The sequence below is a fragment of the Malaya genurostris genome, chromosome 2 (genome assembly GCF_030247185.1).
Source record: "Malaya genurostris strain Urasoe2022 chromosome 2, Malgen_1.1, whole genome shotgun sequence".
Classification (NCBI taxonomy): Eukaryota; Metazoa; Arthropoda; class Insecta; order Diptera; family Culicidae; genus Malaya; species Malaya genurostris.
Window position 1 is genome coordinate 305,907,563 of NC_080571.1, and position 9,385 is coordinate 305,916,947.

Consider the following 9,385-nt stretch of genomic DNA (forward strand, 5'->3'; position numbering starts at 1 on the left):
CTAAAATATTTGTTGAAATTGAAAGGTATGTGTCCTCACTAATTGACAGCATTTTTTTCAAACAGTTAAATTCAGGCCCGTACCCAGGATTTCATCTCGGGAGGGGCCCAAAGATTAAAAAATAATGCTACTGAAGATTGCTTCCCAAGTAGCAAACAATGTTCTTGTACTGAATTTATTAACTCCTCTCGCAACGATTATGCGATTGGAAAAGCGCACTTTTCTTGAATGAACAGTTATGTATGCTAAGTGGAAACCGGAATTGAAACTGCTCAAATCATCTTGTCGTACAGTCAGTTGAAAAACCGGATGTGGAACTTAATCCATTCAGGTTTTTAAGTTGGTTTCACAAGCAGTAATATGAATGAATTTTACATCCCTTACAGAAACGTGTTGAATCAATTGTCTAACATATCTAACAAAAATAACCGATATGAAGCAATTGTGAAACATGCCAATTATATGATAACATGTTTTAATTGCTACTTGGGTTATGTACCTAATACTCGGTGTGCCTTCAACGACTGTTTTTAACATACACTTTAAACTTTTCCACTGGAACTGATATTGTATTACATTTCATTACGTTACCTGTCTTGTTATTTCTGTAGCACATGTCTGAGACATTCTAAATAATTATATGTTTTTGATTTCGGGAGGGGCCAGGGCCCCTCGGGCCCCCCCCTCTGGGTACGTGACTGGTTAAATTAGTTGTTTCAACCATCGTTTCTGCTAATCGAAAAACAAAAATGACAGTTTAGTTAAAACAGCAATCGATTAGTTGTACAAAATTTTAACCAATCGAATTCAGAAAATCAACTAATATTCTGGTTGAAATGGGATCGCGGGAGGTTCCGTGAGGTAGCGCCAAAGGTTACTACTCGAGTGTTTGCTGATAAAGTGAAGTACAAAAATTAAATAAAGTGGCACTTTTGCAGCAGTAAGTACTTTTCTTGTTTTGTGCATACTTATTCCAGCTTTTCCGGCTCCGAGTCGATACGGCATACAATAAATGCTCAAAGTTGAAGGTAGCATTAACCGAGGGGGACGACACTAAAAAACTGCACTTCGCTTCGATTAGGCTTTTTCACGCTGCATACGATTATGCACACATTCCCTTTCTTTGCTACACATAGTAACGGTTGAATATGGATCGATCGTTTTTTCTTGGATTTTCGCTGGTTAAAAACATAATCATGTAGATATGATGTATCGTAATAGGCCATGAAACCTGAAAGTTGCAAATGTCACATGAAGATGCCAGATGCAGACAGTTTGGAGAGTTGTCAACTATCGTCCTGTAAAATCAGTTTTGTTATATTCTGGTGCATAGCTAACCCACACACCGAGAGCGTATGCTCCGGATTATCAGCCATATCCTGTCGGAATGTTGGCCATTCTCGTTTAATATCTGCGTCATTTTCCACAGTTTCTATATTCAACTCGAACCAAAAATTATTCCGAATTTCATCTACATCGTACACTGTAGGGTTTCTCTTGTAGAGACATTCCATTGTCTGATTTTTTTAACGTCTGCGAACCTTCAAAATATGCTAGAAGGGAAATCGTGAAGTAAACCGTTATGTAGTTTGCTGTTAATATGTATTAAAGTAAAAAAAAATGAGTTGTTATCCTTTCTAAAGGGTGATTTTTTAAGAGCTTGAGAACTTTTTTAAACAATAAAACGCATAAAATTTGCAAAATCTCATCGGTTCTTTATTTTAAACGTTAGATTGGTACATGACATTTACTTTTTGAAGATAATTTCATTTAAATGTTGACCGCGGCTGCGTCTTAGGTGGTCCATTCGGAAAATCCGCTTTTTTATCGACAAATTTTGTTCAGTGATGAGGCTCATTTCTGGTTGAATGGCTACGTAAATAAGCAAAATTGCCGCATTTGGAGTGAAGAGCAACCAGAAGCCGTTCAAGAACTGCCCATGCATCCCGAAAAATGCACTGTTTGGTGTGGTTTGTACGCTGGTGGAATCATTGGACCGTATTTTTTCAAAGATGCTGTTGGACGCAACGTTACAGTGAATGGCGATCGCTATCGTTCGATGCTAACAAACTTTTTGTTGCCAAAAATGGAAGAACTGAACTTGGTTGACATGTGGTTTCAACAAGATGGCGCTACATGCCACACAGCTCGCGATTCTATGGCCATTTTGAGGGAAAACTTCGGAGAACAATTCATCTCAAGAAATGGACCGGTAAGTTGGCCACCAAGATCATGCGATTTGACGCCTTTAGACTATTTTTTGTGGGGCTACGTCAAGTCTAAAGTCTACAGAAATAAGCCAGTAACTATTCCAGCTTTGGAAGATAACATTTCCGAAGAAATTCGGGCTATTCCGGCCGAAATGCTCGAAAAAGTTGCCCAAAATTGGACTTTCCGAATGGACCACCTAAGACGCAGCCGCGGTCAACATTTAAATGAAATTATCTTCAAAAAGTAAATGTCATGTACCAATCTAACGTTTAAAATAAAGAACCGATGAGATTTTGCAAATTTTATGCGTTTTATTGTTTAAAAAAGTTCTAAAGCTCTTAAAAAATCACCCTTTATAAGATTTTCAATAACATATTAAACACAGCTTTATTCAGTTTTGGCTTCAGTATTAATGAACAACGTTTCTAAACATAAAAATTGCAAGTCTTAGCATCTAACAAAATATAAAACCAGTTTAATATCACAGACAGAGATATCTTTGGGTAAACCTTCAAAGGGCTACAATAAATTGAAATATATTCCATCTTCATGCTCCCAGCTACTAAGAAAATAAATTTTCAATGTTGTTTAACCCTAATTTCATTTTACCAATCTGCTGAATGTTGACACTCAGTGAATGTCAAGACCAGTAACAGAAACTTTTTAAGAGATCATATGTTCTTTGACTTTCTTTTACACGGTTAGAAACGCTTTCAAACGGATCGATCTAGATGTTTGGATAGATGTAGTTTTTTTCGCTTTCCATTGACTTTTTGTATTTTATTTGAAAAAACCAGATCTGTCGTCCCCCTTGGCATTAACTACATGTTCGAACTTGTTTTTTTATTCATACCAAACGTGTTTTACTCTGTGGACTATGTTTTTGAGAAGATACTACAAACAACAGACTTTACTACATTTTATTCATACGGCCCAATATGTTCAATGTGATATCGCGCGATGGAGTTGCTGAACTGAAGATTGAATTCGCTCCGAGCTGACAGGGTCTGATATCTTGTTAATAAGATGTCTTTGATTTAAATCAACTCGATAGTCCCACCAAAGACAAATAATAAAGACATGTATGTGCTTACAAATATTAAATAAAAATCTGGTCCGTTCCCGGTACCTTCTGAAATGACCGCACTCACCGCTTGGTGGAGCGCAAGATTAATTGCATTGTTATCATTTCGACCAAAGTGTGCCATGAAATCTCAATATATACAAATGAGCTAACGTATTGAAAGGGTTCTCACGGTTTGACATTTGCATTATGAATGCGATGATGGGAACTCAGCAGTGCAACCAATTTATCACCATTGGTGCCAGTTTCACGGAGGACCGTAGATGTGCGCCAAAAAAAGATCGTGACTGTCATGTCTGGAAATTCGTTTGTGGTAAATACTACATGTTCGAACGTTGTTGTGTAGTAAAGTCTCTGCTTTTGACAGGAACGTGATCCACATGTAGCATTTACTACCGAAATTCAAGCATGCTACGTTTTATCAGACCCTGTCAGCTTGGAGCGATCTCAATCTTCAGTTCAGCAACGCCATCGCACGGCGTCTCATTCAACATGTCATGTCAATTGTATGGGTGCGCAGCCCTGCTATTTTGGCGCGTACGAATTTGACATTTCTCTCCCCTACTTCTATGTATGAGATTCGATGCGGACTCACCTGAGGGCGACATGCTCGCAAAAAAGGATGTTGCCAATTATTTGTTCGGGAAATGTGAGAGCTGGATATCTTGTTAATATGATGTCTTTGGTTTTATTCATACGGCCCATTATGTCAATTGTATGGGTACGAAGTGCTGCTATTTTCGCGCACACAAATTTGACATTTTTCTCACGTACTTGTATGTACAAGATCCGATGCGTACTCGCCTGAGGGCACCATTTCCGCAAAAAAAGGATGTTGCCAATGATTTGTTCGGGAAATGTGAGAGCTGGATATCTTGTTATTATGATGTCTTTGGCTGAAGATACACGGAAATAAAAACTACCTATTATTTGAGTTCTTTTTACTTAATTTTGAGTTCTTTTGAATCTTTTCTTTCGTTCGCTCCTTCCATTGTTGTCAAAATACAAAGAGCAAAACCACCCGACAGCGAGAGTTTCGTTCAATAAGCTAAAATTAAGTAAACCGTACCAACTTGAAATTGAGTCAATACGACTCAACTGTATTGTATTGTATTGTATGTATTGTATGTATTGTATGTGGTACACGCTACGAAAAGAAAACCGTAATTCAGAGTTCATAGGGTAACAGAGGTATTTCGGCTAGAGTGACTATAATCAGAGTGGCGACAGCTGTTCGTTTGGAATGACAGCTACCCAGGCGCGTATACAGACGGGTGTTTTAGGGGTTGAAACCCCCTCCGAAACTCAAAAAATTATTATATTATGAATACTTTTCTCTTCAAATATTTAAGTCAATTATAAAATGATTAATATTCAACAAACGACTTTTTACCCCAGAATTTTTCATATGATCATATACATATTTCTATTCGTATTGATCAACATGTTTTTAAACACCCCCCGAAAAAAATTTCTAGGTACGCGCCTGCAGCTACCAGTTCCAAACGAGCAAACGACCTGTCAATTCAATGTAAAGCTAATGGAATGTTTTGAATTGTTGCCAACATTACGGATGAGATGTCGTCACTCTGGTTATAGGCACTCTAATTTTGGTCACTTCATATATTTTGGCCCACCTAACAAACTTTATGGATTTAATCGATGTTAAGTAACCGATTTTAAGTGCATCAATATGAAGCTAATCACATTAAATGATCTATTGCGGAATGGGGTTTTAAAGATATTACAACATTTGGTGGATATTTTTACAAAGTTGGCCAATATAAAATCAATCCTAAAGTGTGCCAAAATTCCTCTGTTACCCTATCATTTAATCTTAGTAATATGTTAAATATATCAGAAGTGATCCATCCCTTGGTTGGTGTAGACATTATCTTTCACATGTCTAAAAGAAAAGAAGTGCACGGTGTTAAATCACAAGATGTTGGTAGCCGATTGTGATAACCATTTCGAAAGATAACACGGTCCGGATATTTTTCCCGTAAAAGATCGATGGTTTCGGTGCTGTTGTTAAATGTAAACGTCCAGATCAATAGCATTCCAATTCCAATCATTAATCATCTCTCGATACGGCAATTTATTTATCGCAACTGTTGCTCCAGGGATTAGAACTAATTGAACGTTCCACGTACAGTTTGACAGATGTGGCATTTACAGAAAGAGTCAGTAAAGTTTACTGAAATTCTTCCTTACCATTCAAAATTGGTAAAACTACTACTGAATTAAGTAACAGTAATCACATTTCCGAGTTTACAAATCATGTCAGTGATATAAAATAAATCACGAATAATCCGTAATATTCGCTAGCTCATTGAGAAATGATTGTACATTTGATAAATTTTACAGATCATTCAGAGAAAATAATGTTTTACAATTTATAATCGTAAAAATTATTACTGATATTCAAAAATGGAAATTTAGTGTGAACGACAGATACGTACTTGCCTTTTAATGTACAGTTACTCACAAAATTGATCGTACACACGTATGATGCTACATTTTATTGCAGTTTCTTACTGTTGCTAGCTAGTTTTTAATTAATTTTAAAGTGATTTTGCAATGAAAATTGTTTTGAAACATAATTGAACGAAAACTTGAATTAAAAATATTTTGTTGTTAGAAATAATCGATTTATAATGAAATGTATGCCTTTTTTAATCTCACAAAATTGATCGTACACCAATATCGACACAATTTACTATGAACTCGTTTTGTGTGTAAGCTGTCAGTGTTAGAGTAAACAACATTAATAGTTCGTTTTAGATTTGGTTTGAGAGTTATAAATTGAAATACAGCGAAAACCGTTATTTTTTTTGTAATGGAAGGCAAAAGAAAACAAAAAGACATTTCTATAAGAAAATTGATCATTTCCTTGCGCTGAAAAGGAAAATCCTTACGCGAAATAGGAGAAATCGTTGGACGATCACATTCCACCGTACAGAATATCATTGACAACTGGAAATACGAGGGAACTCTGAAGAAGAAGGCAGAAAGGGGAAGAAAATGGATCCTATCGGAAGTTGACGAACGGTTTATAGTTCGCAAAATACGAAATAAACAGAAAATAAGTGAACGGAAATTGACGGCGGAAGTGTCTCAAGATATCAACCGACCTATTTCAACTGAAGCTGTTCGTCGCGTTCTCCGGAATGATCTGCATGGTCATGTTGCCCGTAAAAAGCCATTCATATCAGCAGTAAATCAGAAGTAGCGGCTTGATTTTGCCAAAACCCACGTAAACAAACCGCTGGAGTTTTGAAATCAGATAATATTCACTGATGACACAAAAATAAATTGCTTTGGATATGATGGCAGACAATTTTTTTGGAGAGAGCCGAATACAGAGCTCAAATATAAAAATTTGAGACCAACAGTGAAACATGGTGGTGGCTGTCTTATGTTGTGGGGTTGTATGGCAGCTTTCAGGCACAGGAACACTGGAGTTTATCGACCGGAATATGAACAAAATGCTATATATGGATATCCTAAAACGTAACCTAAAACCAAGTGCACAAAAATTAGGACTATCATCAGGATATTGTTTCCAACAGGACAATGATCCAAATCACATCGCACATGTTGTTCGGGAATGGCTGTAACATAACGTTCCTAAACAATTGAAAACACCACCACAGTTACCAGACATCGAAAACCCATGGGATAAAATTAATCGGCGGTTCAAGGATACTAACATATCAAACAAAAACACACTGAAACAGAAAATAAAAAAAGTATGGGAAAACATCCGAGCATCTTGCGCAAAGAACTAGTGAACCCAATGCCCCGTCGTTTGTAAGCCGTAATCGACGCTAAGGGAGGCCACACTAAGTATTAAATTTTATATTTAAATCCGCATTCACCATCTAGACTTAATAATGCAGATTTTCATAATGAGTGTACGATCAATTTTGTGAGATAGAACTAAGGCGTTTTTTGTTACAATCGAACCACCAAATGGGAAGAATCTTAATATTTAAATAAAATGTATATTAAACCAATTCATGAAATATATAACAATGAAATAACATATATTTTGTTACTTTAAACTTACTAATTAAACAGCAAACTGTGAAAATGTGATATTTTTTCGTGTGTTCGATCAATTTTGTGAGTAACTGTAAGTGAATGCAAAAATAATCAATTGTAAAACAAATTTTCTTTGTGTTTTCTCTAGCGTTGGGTTCTCCAGCAGCATACTTGAAAACAGAATCAAAAATGCTCTTCCTGCGAGCCATTTTGCAGGTATAGTAAAAACTGTGTATTACTTCGTGAACATTTTGCTAATTGATACAAACTATCACAGCATTATCTGTATTATCTGTAAATTTAGTGTTTAAACTATAAGCAGCTACTTAAGCATTTTTCGTTGTTCAAATGGTGTATTTCGCGACCGTTTTAAATAGAAAATTGATTTTTCCATTAAATATAACTGAGACAACTCTAACTTCAATTTCTAGTTTGTATTTAATTACATTACATCGCGACATATTCTGAAGAGACTAACAGTAAATAATATTCATTGCTATAGGCGTTTCAGTTCAAACAACTGAATAATTGGTTTAAAGCTGAGATACAGATAACGTTTCATTTTCTGTTTGGGGTGTATGTCATTGCTCAACCAAATACAAATTACAATTTAGTAGACTGTTTCAGACAAACAGACTTGTAAGCTGATGCACTGATGATGAGCGCAAATAGCATTTAAAATACTAGTATCTGTCTGTCACTATTATGTTAGTATTGTAACGAAATAGTTAAAATTCTTCATAGTGAAATTTAAGGGAACTTAATTTTTTTCCAAAAACGGTTCAGTATCATTCCACTAACCGTTCGAACCCCAAATATTTGATCAGAAAAAATCGGTTCAGTGGTTACAAAGTAATGAGTTTAAAAAAAAATCTGTTCTAACATGGAAATGGTAGAAAAAGAAGAATAGACAAAATATGGGTCTAATATTTCTCGAAGAAGAATAATTGTATCAAGAATGATGAATATATAGTTTTCTCACTGAGTTTCTGTACATATTTAGAAAGACTTATGTAGCTGATACATTGACAGTTTTACAGTCAAACAACATGTTGAAATAGTATACCAAGCGTTATTGGGCATAAATAGATGATATACATTGAAATGATGTATAATGTTTGAATCCATTTGATGAAAACATTGCATTGAGGCTGGGCAGGTCGAATCTTAGAATCTGGGTTGTGTGCATAAAAAAATCCACAAAGAAATATTTTTTCGGTGAACTGCTGCCAGCCAGGTGGGTTAAAAATCACTCGCAAGCTTTTATAAATTTCGCAGTCTTGCGTTTCAACCTGCTGGTATCTTGCTGACACTGACATAAATAATTCCTGGGGGGAGCTTAAATCAAATCTTAGTATTACCAAACCGTGGGAAGATTGCATTTCAAACGGGGACTACAAGACATCGTTCTTAATTCGTTCATCTTCAACGCAAAACTGAATATCGAATTTATTTATGCAAATTTAGTGTTTTTAATACCTTATCGTCCTGTACTGCACATAAATTCTTGCGAATGCTGTCATATTTATTGTATAATTAAAGAACATTACTCCTACCGACTTGAACACAGAACGAGTTAATATTTTCGTCGGATACGAGCCGAAGCCAACCTGCACGTAGGAGTGTAAATCGTATTAGATCCAAGCCCGGAACAACCTGAGATATTGGTGTGACAGCAGTTCATATTTAAAAACCTTACGGTTCAGTTCGGCGATCTGTTTGCTCTTAAATAATAAACTTAGGTCACCAGTTTTCCAAATCTTATACACATTGATAAAGACTGAAATATACCAACCGTTCTTCGAAAGGAATCAAAGTGAATATAATTCAAACTCGATCAGTGACAGTTTGCCCAAAAACGGTGGAATCCAAACACGCAGGCGGCAGGTTGCCCAAAAACGAAAGGTTGTCCATTAAAAATAAAACCGAAAAAAACTAAATCTCGAAACATTTCGCTAGACTGATCACAGCGGTACTGGAGGATCAGTTTTCACTTGGCAGCAGCTCGGATCGCTAACGAAAAATTACTTTTTGATGTGCAAG